Below are 15,069 nucleotides of genomic sequence, written 5' to 3'. Positions count from 1 at the left end.
TTTTCAACAGCAAGAGTGTTCAGATCTGCTCAATCAAAAGTATGGTTTAACTCTGTTAGCTGAATGCACAGATCAGAAAGAAGTTTCACCGAATGATTCTGTGTAGTTTATATTTGAAGACATTACTTTTTTCACTATTACCCACTTAGCGCTCCGAATCTCCACTTGCATTTTCTACAAAAAGAGTGTTTCATAACTGCTCAATCAAAAATATGTTTTATCTCTGTTAACTGAATTTACAGATCAGAAATAAGTTTCACAGAGTGCATCTGTGTAGTTTTTATTTGAAGATATTCTTTTTCCCAATGTAGGCCTCTAGCGCTTAGCATGTCCAATTGCAGTTTCTACATAAAGAGTGTTTCAGAACGGCTCAATCAAAAGTAAGGTTCAACTCTGTTAGTTGAATGCACAGAAGAGAAAGAATTTTCACAGAATGCTACTGTGTAGTTTATATTTGAATATATACCTTTTTCCACTTTTACCCTCTTAGCGCTCCGAAAGTCCACTTGCATTTTCTACAGAAAGAGTGTTCAGAACTGCGCAATCAAAAGTACGGTTTAACTCTGTTAGCTTAATGAAAATATCAGAAATAAGTTTCACACAATGCTTCTGTGTAGTTTTTATTTGAAGATATTATTTTTCCCAATAGAGGCCTCTTAGCGCTCAGAATGTCCAATTGCAGTTTCTACAGAAAGAGTGTTTCAGAAAGGCTCAATCAAAAGTAAGGTTCAACTCTGTTAGTTGAATGCACAGAACAGAAAGAAGTTTCATACAATGCTTCTGTGTAGTTTATATTTGAACATATTCTTTTTTCCACTATTACCCACTTAGCGCTACGAATGTCCAGTTGCATTTTCTACAGACAGAGTGTTTCAAAACTGCTCAATCAAAAGTATGGTTTAACTCTGTTAGCTGAATGCTCAGATCAGAAAGAAGTTTCACAGAATGCTTCTGTGTAGTTTGTATTTGAATATATTCCTTTTTCCACTACTAGTCTCTTAGCGCTCCAAATGTCCAGTTGCATTTTCTACAGAAAGAGTGTTCAGATCTGCTGAATCAAAAGTATGGTTTAACTCTGTTAGCTGAATGCACAGATCAGAAAGAAGTTTCACAGAATGATTCTGTGTAGTTTATATTTGGAGACATTCCTTTTTCCACTATTACCCTCTTAGCGCTCCGAATCTCCACTTGCATTTTCTACAGAAAGAGTGTTTCAGAACGGCTCAATCAAAACTAAGGTTCAAATCTTTTAGTTGAACAAACAGAACAGAAAGAAGTTTCACACAACTCTTCTGTGTAGTTTTTATTTGTAGATATTCTTTTTCCCAATATAGGCCTCTTAGCGCTCAGAATGTCCAATTGCAGTTTCTACAGAAAGAGTGTTTCAGAACGGCTCAATCAAAAGTAAGGTTCAACTCTGTTAGTTGAATGCACAGAACAGAAAGAAGTTTCATACAATGCTTCTGTGTAGTTTATATTTGAACATATACTTTTTTCCACTATTACCCACTTAGCGCTACGAATGTCCAGTTGCATTTTCTACAGACAGAGTGTTTCAAAACTGCTCAATCAAAAGTATGGTTTAACTCTGTTAGCTGAATGCTCAGATCAGAAAGAAGTTTCACAGAATGCTTCTGTATAGTTTATATTTGAATATATTCCTTTTTCCACTACTACTCTCTTAGCGCTCCAAATGTCCAGTTGCATTTTCAACAGCAAGAGTGTTCAGATCTGCTCAATCAAAAGCATGGTTTAACTCTGTTAGCTGAATGCACAGATCAGAAAGAAGTTTCACCGAATGATTCTGTGTAGTTTATATTTGAAGACATTCCTTTTTCCACTATTACCCTCTTAGCGCTCCGAATCTCCACTTGCATTTTCTACAAAAAGAGTGTTTCATAACTGCTCAATCAAAAATATGTTTTATCTCTGTTAACTGAATTTACAGATCAGAAATAAGTTTCACAGAATGCATCTGTGTAGTTTTTATTTGAAGATATTCTTTTTCCCAATGTAGGCCTCTTAGCGCTTAGCATGTCCAATTGCAGTTTCTACAGAAAGAGTGTTTCAGAACGGCTCAATCAAAAGTAAGGTTCAACTCTGTTAGCTGAATGCACAGAACAGAAAGAGTTTTCACAGAATTCTACTGTGTAGTTTATATTTGAATATATTCCTGTTTCCACTATTACCCTCTTAGCGCTCCGAATGTCCACTTGCATTTTCCACAGAAAGAGTGTTCAGAACTGCGCAATCAAAAGTATGGTTTAACTCTGTTAGCTTAATGAACATATCAGAAATAAGTTTCACACAATGCTTCTGTGTAGTTTTTATTTGAAGATATTATTTTTCCCAATAGAGGCCCCTTAGCGCTCAGACTGTCCAATTGCAGTTTCTACAGAAAGAGTGTTTCAGAAAGGCTCAATCAAAAGTAAGGTTCAACTCTGTTAGTTGAATGCACAGAACAGAAAGAAGTTTCATACAATGCTTCGGTGTAGTTTATATTTGAACATATACTTTTTTCCACTATTACCCACTTAGCGCTACGAATGTCCAGTTGCATTTTCTACAGACAGAGTGTTTCAAAACTGCTCAATCAAAAGTATGGTTTAAATCTGTTAGCTGAATGCTCAGATCAGAAAGAAGTTTCACAGAATGCTTCTGTGTAGTTTATATTTGAATATATTCCTTTTTCCACTACTACTCTCTTAGCGCTCCAAATGTCCAGTTGCATTTTCTACAGAAAGAGTGTTCAGATCTGCTCAATCAAAAGTATGGTTTAACTCTGTTAGCTGAATGCACAGATCAGAAAGAAGTTTCACAGAATGATTCTGTGCAGTTTATATTTGGAGATATTCCTTTTTCCACTATTACCCTCTTAGCGCTCCGAATCTCCACTTGCATTTTCTACAGAAAGAGTGTTTCAGAACGGCTCAATCAAAACTAAGGTTCAACTCTTTTAGTTGAACAAACAGAACAGAAAGAAGTTTCACACAATTCTTCTGTGTAGTTTTTATTTGTAGACACTCTTTTTCCCAATATATGCCTCTTAGCGCTCAGAATGTCCAATTGCAGTTTCTACAGAAAGGGTGTTTCAGAACGGCTCAATCAAAAGTAAGGTTCAACTCTGTTAGTTGAATGCACAGAACAGAAAGAAGTTTCATACAATGCTTCTGTGTAGTTTATATTTGAACATATAGTTTTTTCCACTATTACACACTTAGCGCTACGAATGTCCAGTTGCATTTTCTACAGACAGAGTGTTTCAAAACTGCTCAATCAAAAGTATGGTTTAACTCTGTTAGCTGAATGCTCAGATCAGAAAGAAGTTTCACAGAATGCTTCTGTGTAGTTTATATTTGTATATATTCCTTTTTCCACTACTACGCTCTTAGCGCTCCAAATGTCCAGTTGCATTTTCAACAGAAAGAGTGTTCAGATCTGCTCAATCAAAAGTATGGTTTAACTCTGTTAGCTGAATGCACAGATCAGAAAGAAGTTTCACCGAATGATTCTGTGTAGTTTATATTTGAAGACATTCCTTTTTCCACTATTACCCTCTTAGCGCTCCGAATCTCCACTTGCATTTTCTACAAAAAGAGTGTTTCATAACTGCTCAATCAAAAATATGTTTTATCTCTGTTAACTGAATTTACAGATCAGAAATAAGTTTCACAGAGTGCATCTGTGTAGTTTTTATTTGAAGATATTCTTTTTCCCAATGTAGGCCTCTTAGCGCTTAGCATGTCCAATTGCAGTTTCTACAGAAAGAGTGTTTCAGAACGCCTCAATCAAAAGTAAGGTTCAACTCTGTTAGTTGAATGCACAGAACAGAAAGAATTTTCACAGAATGCTACTGTGTAGTTTATATTTGAATATATTCCTTTTTCCACTATTACCCTCTTAGCGCTCCGAATGTCCACTTGCATTTTCTACAGAAAGAGTGTTCAGAACTGCGCAATCAAAAGTATGGTTTAACTCTGTTAGCTTAATGAACATATCAGAAATAAGTTTCACACAATGCTTCTGTGTAGTTTTTATTTGAAGATATTATTTTTCCCAATAGAGGCCTCTTAGCGCTCAGAATGTCCAATTGCAGTTTCTACAGAAAGAGTGTTTCAGAAAGGCTCAATCAAAAGTAAGGTTCAACTCTGTTAGTTGAATGCACAGAACAGAAAGAAGTTTCATACAATGCTTCTGTGTAGTTTATATTTGGACATATTCTTTTTTCCACTATTACCCACTTAGCGCTACGAATGTCCAGTTGCATTTTCTACAGACAGAGTGTTTCAAAACTGCTCACTCAAAAGTATGGTTTAACTCTGTTAGCTGAATGCTCAGATCAGAAAGAAGTTTCACAGAATGCTTCTGTGTAGTTTATATTTGAATATATTCCTTTTTCCACTACTACTCTCTTAGCGCTCCAAATGTCCAGTTGCATTTTCTACAGAAAGAGTGTTCAGATCTGCTCAATCAAAAGTATGGTTTAACTCTGTTAGCTGAATGCACAGATCAGAAAGAAGTTTCACCGAATGCTTCTGTGTAGTTTATATTTGAAGACATTCCTTTTTCCACTATTACCCTCTTAGCGCTCCGAATCTCCACTTGCATTTTCTACAAAAAGAGTGTTTCATAACTGCTCAATCAAAAATATGTTTTATCTCTGTTAACTGAATTTACAGATCAGAAATAAGTTTCACAGAATGCATCTGTGTAGTTTTTATTTGAAGATATTCTTTTTCCCAATGTAGGCCTCTTAGCGCTTAGCATGTCCAATTGCAGTTTCTACAGAAAGAGTGTTTCAGAACGGCTCAATCAAAAGTAAGGTTCAACTCTGTTAGCTGAATGCACAGAACAGAAAGAGTTTTCACAAAATTCTACTGTGTAGTTTATATTTGAATATATTCCTGTTTCCACTATTACCCTCTTAGTGCTCCGAATGTCCACTTGCATTTTCCACAGAAAGAGTGTTCAGAACTGCGCAATCAAAAGTATGGTTTAACTCTGTTAGCTTAATGAACATATCAGAAATAAGTTTCACACAATGCTTCTGTGTAGTTTTTATTTGAAGATATTATTTTTCCCAATAGAGGCCCCTTAGCGCTCAGAATGTCCAATTGCAGTTTCTACAGAAAGAGTGTTTCAGAAAGGCTCAATCAAAAGTAAGGTTCAACTCTGTTAGTTGAATGCACAGAACAGAAAGAAGTTTCATACAATGCTTCGGTGTAGTTTATATTTGAACATATACTTTTTTCCACTATTACCCACTTAGCGCTACGAATGTCCAGTTGCATTTTCTACAGACAGAGTGTTTCAAAACTGCTCAATCAAAAGTATGGTTTAACTCTGTTAGCTGAATGCTCAGATCAGAAAGAAATTTCACAGAATGCTTCTGTGTAGTTTATATTTGAATATATTCCTTTTTCCACTACTACTCTCTTAGCGCTCCAAATGTCCAGTTGCATTTTCTACAGAAAGAGTGTTCAGATCTGCTCAATCAAAAGTATGGATTAACCCTGTTAGCTGAATGCAGAGATCAGAAAGAAGTTTCACAGAATGATTCTGTGTAGTTTATATTTGGAGACATTCCTTTTTCCACTATTACCCTCTTAGCGCTCCGAATCTCCACTTGCATTTTCTACAGAAAGAGTGTTTCAGAACGGCTCAATCAAAACTAAGGTTCAAATCTTTTAGTTGAACAAACAGAACAGAAAGAAGTTTCACACAATTCTTCTGTGTAGTTTTTATTTGTAGACATTCTTTTTCCCAATATAGGCCTCTTAGCGCTCAGAATGTCCAATTTCAGTTTCTACAGAAAGAGTGTTTCAGAACGGCTCAATCAAAAGTAAGGTTCAACTCTGTTAGTTGAATGCACAGAACAGAAAGAAGTTTCATACAATGCTTCTGTGTAGTTTATATTTGAACATATACTTTTTTCCACTATTACACACTTAGCGCTACGAATGTCCAGTTGCATTTTCTACAGACAGAGTGTTTCAAAACTGCTCAATCAAAAGTATGGTTTAACTCTGTTAGCTGAATGCTCAGATCAGAAAGAAGTTTCACAGAATGCTTCTGTGTAGTTTATATTTGTATATATTCCTTTTTCCACAACTACGCTCTTAGCACTCCAAATGTCCAGTTGCATTTTCAACAGAAAGAGTGTTCAGATCTGCTCAATCAAAAGTATGGTTTAACTCTGTTAGCTGAATGCACAGATCAGAAAGAAGTTTCACCGAATGATTCTGTGTAGTTTATATTTGAAGACATTCCTTTTTCCACTATTACTCTCTTAGCGCTCCGAATCTCCACTTGCATTTTCTACAAAAAGAGTGTTTCATAACTGCTCAATCAAAAATATGTTTTATCTCTGTTAACTGAATTTACAGATCAGAAATAAGTTTCACAGAGTGCATCTGTGTAGTTTTTATTTGAAGATATTCTTTTTCCCAATGTAGGCCTCTTAGCGCTTAGCATGTCCAATTGCAGTTTCTACAGAAAGAGTGTTTCAGAACGCCTCAATCAAAAGTAAGGTTCAACTCTGTTAGTTGAATGCACAGAACAGAAAGAATTTTCACAGAATGCTACTGTGTAGTTTATATTTGAATATATTCCTTTTTCCACTATTACCCTCTTAGCGCTCCGAATGTCCACTTGCATTTTCTACAGAAAGAGTGTTCAGAACTGCGCAATCAAAAGTATGGTTTAACTCTGTTAGCTTAATGAACATATCAGAAATAAGTTTCACACAATGCTTCTGTGTAGTTTTTATTTGAAGATATTATTTTTCCCAATAGAGGCCTCTTAGCGCTCAGAATGTCCAATTGCTGTTTCTACAGAATGAGTGTTTCAGAAAGGCTCAATCAAAAGTAAGGTTCAACTCTGTTAGTTGAATGCACAGAACAGAAAGAAGTTTCATACAATGCTTCTGTGTAGTTTATATTTGGACATATTCTTTTTTCCACTATTACCCACTTAGCGCTACGAATGTCCAGTTGCATTTTCTACAGACAGAGTGTTTCAAAACTGCTCAATCAAAAGTATGGTTTAACTCTGTTAGCTGAATGCTCAGATCAGAAAGAAGTTTCACAGAATGCTTCTGTGTAGTTTATATTTGAATATATTCCTTTTTCCACTACTACTCTCTTAGCGCTCCAAATGTCCAGTTGCATTTTCTACAGAAAGAGTGTTCAGATCTGCTCAATCAAAAGTATGGTTTAACTCTGTTAGCTGAATGCACAGATCAGAAAGAAGTTTCACCGAATGCTTCTGTGTAGTTTATATTTGAAGACATTCCTTTTTCCACTATTACCCTCTTAGCGCTCCGAATCTCCACTTGCATTTTCTACAAAAAGAGTGTTTCATAACTGCTCAATCAAAAATATGTTTTATCTCTGTTAACTGAATTTACAGATCAGAAATAAGTTTCACAGAATGCATCTGTGTAGTTTTTATTTGAAGATATTCTTTTTCCCAATGTAGGCCTCTTAGCGCTTAGCATGTCCAATTGCAGTTTCTACAGAAAGAGTGTTTCAGAACGGCTCAATCAAAAGTAAGGTTCAACTCTGTTAGCTGAATGCACAGAACAGAAAGAGTTTTCACAGAATTCTACTGTGTAGTTTATATTTGAATATATTCCTGTTTCCACTATTACCCTCTTAGCGCTCCGAATGTCCACTTGCATTTTCCACAGAAAGAGTGTTCAGAACTGCGCAATCAAAAGTATGGTTTAACTCTGTTAGCTTAATGAACATATCAGAAATAAGTTTCACACAATGCTTCTGTGTAGTTTTTATTTGAAGATATTATTTTTCCCAATAGAGGCCCCTTAGCGCTCAGAATGTCCAATTGCAGTTTCTACAGAAAGAGTGTTTCAGAAAGGCTCAATCAAAAGTAAGGTTCAACTCTGTTAGTTGAATGCACAGAACAGAAAGAAGTTTCATACAATGCTTCGGTGTAGTTTATATTTGAACATATACTTTTTTCCACTATTACCCACTTAGCGCTACGAATGTCCAGTTGCATTTTCTACAGACAGAGTGTTTCAAAACTGCTCAATCAAAAGTATGGTTTAACTCTGTTAGCTGAATGCTCAGATCAGAAAGAAGTTTCACAGAATGCTTCTGTGTAGTTTATATTTGAATATATTCCTTTTTCCACTACTACTCTCTTAGCGCTCCAAATGTCCAGTTGCATTTTCTACAGAAAGAGTGTTCAGATCTGCTCAATCAAAAGTATGGATTAACCCTGTTAGCTGAATGCAGAGATCAGAAAGAAGTTTCACAGAATGATTCTGTGTAGTTTATATTTGGAGACATTCCTTTTTCCACTATTAGCCTCTTAGCGCTCCGAATCTCCACTTGCATTTTCTACAGAAAGAGTGTTTCAGAACGGCTCAATCAAAACTAAGGTTCAAATCTTTTAGTTGAACAAACAGAACAGAAAGGAGTTTCACACAATTCTTCTGTGTAGTTTTTATTTGTAGACATTCTTTTTCCCAATATAGGCCTCTTAGCGCTCAGAATGTCCAATTTCAGTTTCTACAGAAAGAGTGTTTCAGAAAGGCTCAATCAAAAGTAAGGTTCAACTCTGTTAGTTGAATGCACAGAACAGAAAGAAGTTTCATACAATGCTTCTGTGTAGTTTATATTTGAACATATTCTTTTTTCCACTATTACCCACTTAGCGCTACGAATGTCCAGTTGCATTTTCTACAGACAGAGTGTTTCAAAACTGCTCAATCAAAAGTATGGTTTAACTCTGTTAGCTGAATGCTCAGATCAGAAAGAAGTTTCACAGAATGCTTCTGTGTAGTTTATATTTGAATATATTCCTTTTTCCACTACTACGCTCTTAGCGCTCCAAATGTCCAGTTGCATTTTCAACAGAAAGATTGTTCAGATCTGCTCAATCAAAAGTTTGGTTTAACTCTGTTAGCTGAATGCACAGATCAGAAAGAAGTTTCACCGAATGATTCTGTGTAGTTTATATTTGAAGACATTCCTTTTTCCACTATTACCCTCTTAGCGCTCCAAATCTCCACTTGCATTTTCTACAAAAAGAGTGTTTCATAACTGCTCAATCAAAAATATGTTTTATCTCTGTTAACTGAATTTACAGATCAGAAATAAGTTTCACAGAGTGCATCTGTGTAGTTTTTATTTGAAGATATTCTTTTTCCCAATGTAGGCCTCTTAGCGCTTAGCATGTCCAATTGCAGTTTCTACAGAAAGAGTGTTTCAGAACGCCTCAATCAAAAGTAAGGTTCAACTCTGTTAGTTGAATGCACAGAACAGAAAGAATTTTCACAGAATGCTACTGTGTAGTTTATATTTGAATATATTCCTTTTTCCAATATTACCCTCTTAGTGCTCCGAATGTCCACTTGCATTTTCTACAGAAAGAGTGTTCAGAACTGCGCAATCAAAAGTATGGTTTAACTCTGTTAGCTTAATGAACATATCAGAAATAAGTTTCACACAATGCTTCTGTGTAGTTTTTATTTGAAGATATTATTTTTCCCAATAGAGGCCTCTTAGCGCTCAGAATGTCCAATTGCAGTTTCTACAGAAAGAGTGTTTCAGAAAGGCTCAATCAAAAGTAAGGTTCAACTCTGTTAGTTGAATGCACAGAACAGAAAGAAGTTTCATACAATGCTTCTGTGTAGTTTATATTTGGACATATTCTTTTTTCCACTATTACCCACTTAGCGCTACGAATGTCCAGTTGCATTTTCTACAGACAGAGTGTTTCAAAACTGCTCAATCAAAAGTATGGTTTAACTCTGTTAGCTGAATGCTCAGATCAGAAAGATGTTTCACAGAATGCTTCTGTGTAGTTTATATTTGAATATATTCCTTTTTCCACTACTACTCTCCTAGCGCTCCAAATGTCCAGTTGCATTTTCTACAGAAAGAGTGTTCAGATCTGCTCAATCAAAAGTATGGTTTAACTCTGTTAGCTGAATGCACAGATCAGAAAGAAGTTTCACAGAATGCTTCTGTGTAGTTTATATTTGAAGACATTCCTTTTTCCACTATTACCCTCTTAGCGCTCCGAATCTCCACTTGCATTTTCTACAAAAAGAGTGTTTCATAACTGCTCAATCAAAAATATGTTTTATCTCTGTTAACTGAATTTACAGATCAGAAATAAGTTTCACAGAATGCATCTGTGTAGTTTTTGTTTGAAGATATTCTTTTTCCCAATGTAGGCCTCTTAGCGCTTAGCATGTCCAATTGCAGTTTCTACAGAAAGAGTGTTTCAGAACGGCTCAATCAAAAGTAAGGTTCAACTCTGTTAGCTGAATGCACAGAACAGAAAGAGTTTTCACAGAATTCTACTGTGTAGTTTATATTTGAATATATTCCTGTTTCCACTATTACCCTCTTAGCGCTCCGAATGTCCACTTGCATTTTCCACAGAAAGAGTGTTCAGAACTGCGCAATCAAAAGTATGGTTTAACTCTGTTAGCTTAATGAACATATCAGAAATAAGTTTCACACAATGCTTCTGTGTAGTTTTTATTTGAAGATATTATTTTTCCCAATAGAGGCCCCTTAGCGCTCAGAATGTCCAATTGCAGTTTCTACAGAAAGAGTGTTTCAGAAAGGCTCAATCAAAAGTAAGGTTCAACTCTGTTAGTTGAATGCACAGAACAGAAAGAAGTTTCATACAATGTTTGGTGTAGTTTATATTTGAACATATACTTTTTTCCACTATTACCCACTTAGCGCTACGAATGTCCAGTTGCATTTTCTACAGACAGAGTGTTTCAAAACTGCTCAATCAAAAGTATGGTTTAACTCTGTTAGCTGAATGCTCAGATCAGAAAGAAGTTTCACAGAATGCTTCTGTGTAGTTTATATTTGAATATATTCCTTTTTCCACTACTACTCTCTTAGTGCTCCAAATGTCCAGTTGCATTTTCTACAGAAAGAGTGTTCAGATCTGCTCAATCAAAAGTATGGATTAACCCTGTTAGCTGAATGCAGAGATCAGAAAGAAGTTTCACAGAATGATTCTGTGTAGTTTATATTTGGAGACATTCCTTTTTCCACTATTACCCTCTTAGCGCTCCGAATCTCCACTTGCATTTTCTACAGAAAGAGTGTTTCAGAACGGCTCAATCAAAACTAAGGTTCAACTCTTTTAGTTGAACAAACAGAACAGAAAGAAGTTTCACACAATTCTTCTGTGTAGTTTTTATTTGTAGACATTCTTTTTCCCAATATAGGCCTCTTAGCGCTCAGAATGTCCAATTGCAGTTTCTACAGAAAGAGTGTTTCAGAACGGCTCAATCAAAAGTAAGGTTCAACTCTGTTAGTTGAATGCACAGAACAGAAAGAAGTTTCATACAATGCTTCTGTGTAGTTTATATTTGAACATATTCTTTTTTCCACTATTACCCACTTAGCGCTACGAATGTCCAGTTGCATTTTCTACAGACAGAGTGTTTCAAAACTGCTCAATCAAAAGTATGGTTTAACTCTGTTAGCTGAATGCTCAGATCAGAAAGAAGTTTCACAGAATGCTTCTGTGTAGTTTATATTTGAATATATTCCTTTTTCCACTACTACGCTCTTAGCGCTCCAAATGTCCAGTTGCATTTTCAACAGCAAGAGTGTTCAGATCTGCTCAATCAAATTATGGTTTAACTCTGTTAGCTGAATGCACAGATCAGAAAGAAGTTTCACTGAATGATTCTGTGTAGTTTATATTTGAAGACATTCCTTTTTCCACTATTACCCTCTTAGCGCTCCGAATCTCCCCTTGCATTTTCTACAAAAAGAATGTTTCATAACTGCTCAATCAAAAATATGTTTTATCTCTGTTAACTGAATTTACAGATCAGAAATAAGTTTCACAGAGTGCATCTGTGTAGTTTTTATTTGAAGATATTCTTTTTCCCAATGTAGGCCTCTTAGCGCTTAGCATGTCCAATTGCAGTTTCTACAGAAAGAGTGTTTCAGAACGGCTCAATCAAAAGTAAGGTTCAACTCTGTTAGTTGAATGCACAGAACAGAAAGAATTTTCACAGAATGCTACTGTGTAGTTTATATTTGAATATATTCCTTTTTCCACTATTACCCTCTTAGCGCTCCGAATGTCCACTTGCATTTTCTACAGAAAGAGTGTTCAGAACTGCGCAATCAAAAGTATTGTTTAACTCTGTTAGCTTAATGAACATATCAGAAATAAGTTTCACACAATGCTTCTGTGTAGTTTTTATTTGAAGATATTATTTTCCCCAATAGAGGCCTCTTAGCGCTCAGAATGTCCAATTGCAGTTTCTACAGGAAGAGTGTTTCAGAAAGGCTCAATCAAATGTAAGTTTCAACTCTGTTAGTTGAATGCACAGAACAGAAAGAAGTTTCATACAATGCTTCTGTGTAATTTATATTTGAACATATTCTTTTTCCACTATTACCCACTTAGCGCTACGAATGTCCAGTTGCATTTTCTACAGACAGAGTGTTTCAAAACTGCTCAATCAAAAGTATGGTTTAACTCTGTTAGCTGAATGCTCAGATCAGAAAGAAGTTTCACAGAATGCTTCTGTGTTGTTTATATTTGAATATATTCCTTTTTCCACTACTACTCTCTTAGCGCTCCAAATGTCCAGTTGCATTTTCTACAGAAAGAGTGTTCAGATCTGCTCAATCAAAAGTATGGTTTAACTCTGTTAGCTGAATGCACAGATCAGAAAGAAGTTTCACCGAATGATTCTGTGTAGTTTATATTTGAAGACATTCCTTTTTCCACTATTACCCTCTTAGCGCTCCGAATCTCCACTTGCATTTTCTACAAAAAGAGTGTTTCATAACTGCTCATTCAAAAATATGTTTTATCTCTGTTAACTGAATTTACAGATCAGAAATAAGTTTCACAGAATGCATCTGTGTAGTTTTTATTTGAAGATATTCTTTTTCCCAATGTAGGCCTCTTAGCGCTTAGCATGTCCAATTGCAGTTTCTACAGAAAGAGTGTTTCAGAACGGCTCAATCAAAAGTAAGGTTCAACTCTGTTAGTTGAATGCACAGAACAGAAAGAATTTTCACAGAATACTACTGTGTAGTTTATATTTGAATATATTCCTTTTTCCACTATTACCCTCTTAGCGCTACGAATGTCCACTTGCATTTTCTACAGAAAGAGTGTTCAGAACTGCGCAATCAAATTATGGTTTAACTCTGTTAGCTTAATGAACATATCAGAAATAAGTTTCACACAATGCTTCTGTGTAGTTTTTATTTGAAGATATTATTTTTCCCAATAGAGGCCTCTTAGCGCTCAGAATGTGCAATTGCAGTTTCTACAGAAAGAGTGTTTCAGAAAGGCTCAATCAAAAGTAAGGTTCAACTCTGTTAGTTGAATGCACAGAACAGAAAGAAGTTTCATACAATGCTTCTGTGTAGTTTATATTTGAACATATTCTTTTTTCCACTATTACCCACTTAGCGCTACGAATGTCCAGTTGCATTTTCTACAGACAGAGTGTTTCAAAACTGCTCAATCAAAAGTATGGTTTAACTCTGTTAGCTGAATGCTCAGATCAGAAAGAAGTTTCACAGAATGCTTCTGTGTAGTTTATATTTGAATATATTCCTTTTTCCACTACTTCTCTCTTAGCGCTCCAAATGTCCAGTTGCATTGTCTACAGAAAGAGTGTTCAGATCTGCTCAATCAAAAGTATGGTTTAACTCTGTTAGCTGAATGCACAGATCAGAAAGAAGTTTCACAGAATGATTCTGTGTAGTTTATATTTGGAGACATTCCTTTTTCCACTATTACCCTCTTAGCGCTCCTAATCTCCACTTGCATTTTCTACAGAAAGACTGTTACAGAACGGCTCAATCAAAACTAAGGTTCAACTCTTTAGTTGAACAAACAGAACAGAAAGAAGTTTCACACAATTCTTCTGTGTAGTTTTTATTTGTAGACATTCTTTTTCCCAATATAGGCCTCTTAGCGCTCAGAATGTCCAATTGCAGTTTCTACAGAAAGAGTGTTTCAGAACGGCTCAATCAAAAGTAAGGTTCAACTCTGTTAGTTGAATGCACACAACAGAAAGAAGTTTCATACAATGCTTCTGTGTAGTTTATATTTGAACATATTCATTTTTCCACTATTACCCACTTAGCGCTAGGATTGTCCAGTTGCATTTTCTACAGACAGAGTGTTTCAAAACTGCTCAATCAAAAGTATGGTTTAACTCTGTTAGCTGAATGCTCAGATCAGAAAGAAGTTTCACAGAATGCTTCTGTGAAGTTTATATTTGAATATATTCCTTTTTCCACTACTACGCTCTTAGCGCTCCAAATGTCCAGTTGCATTTTCAACAGAAAGAGTGTTCAGATCTGCTCAATCAAATGTATGATTTAACTCTGTTAGCTGAATGCACAGATCAGAAAGAAGATTCACCGAATGATTCTGTGTAGTTTATATTTGAAGACATTCCTTTTTCCACTATTACCCTCTTAGCGCTCCGAATCTCCACTTGCATTTACTACAAAAAGGGTGTTTCATAACTGCTCAATCAAAAATATGTTTTGTCTCTGTTAACTGAATTTACAGATCAGAAATAAGTTTCACAGAATGCATCTGTGTAGTTTTTATTTGAAGATATTCTTTTTCCCAATGTAGGCCTCTTAGCGCTTAGCATGTCCAATTGCAGTTTCTACAGAAACAGTGATTCAGAACGGCTCAATCAAAAGTAAGGTTCAACTCTGTTAGTTGAATGCACAGAACAGAAAGAATTTTCACAGAATGCTACTGTGTAGTTTATATTTGAATATATTCCTTTTTCCACTATTACCCTCTTAGCGCTCCGAATGTCCACTTGCATTTTCTACAGAAAGAGTGTTCAGAACTGCGCAATCAAAAGTATGGTTTAACTCTGTTAGCTTAATGAACATATCAGAAATAAGTTTCACACAATGCTTCTGTGTAGTTTTTATTTGAAGATATTATTTTTCCCAATAGAGGCCTCTTAGCGCTCAGAATGTCCAATTGCAGTTTCTACAGAAAGAGTGTTTCAGAAAGGCTCAATCAAAAGTAAGGTTCAACTCT

The sequence above is a fragment of the Symphalangus syndactylus genome, chromosome 11, assembly GCF_028878055.3.
Source record: "Symphalangus syndactylus isolate Jambi chromosome 11, NHGRI_mSymSyn1-v2.1_pri, whole genome shotgun sequence".
NCBI classification, from domain to species: domain Eukaryota; kingdom Metazoa; phylum Chordata; class Mammalia; order Primates; family Hylobatidae; genus Symphalangus; species Symphalangus syndactylus.
The sequence above is the reverse complement of the archived record's forward strand: the minus strand, read 5'-3'. Positions refer to the sequence as shown.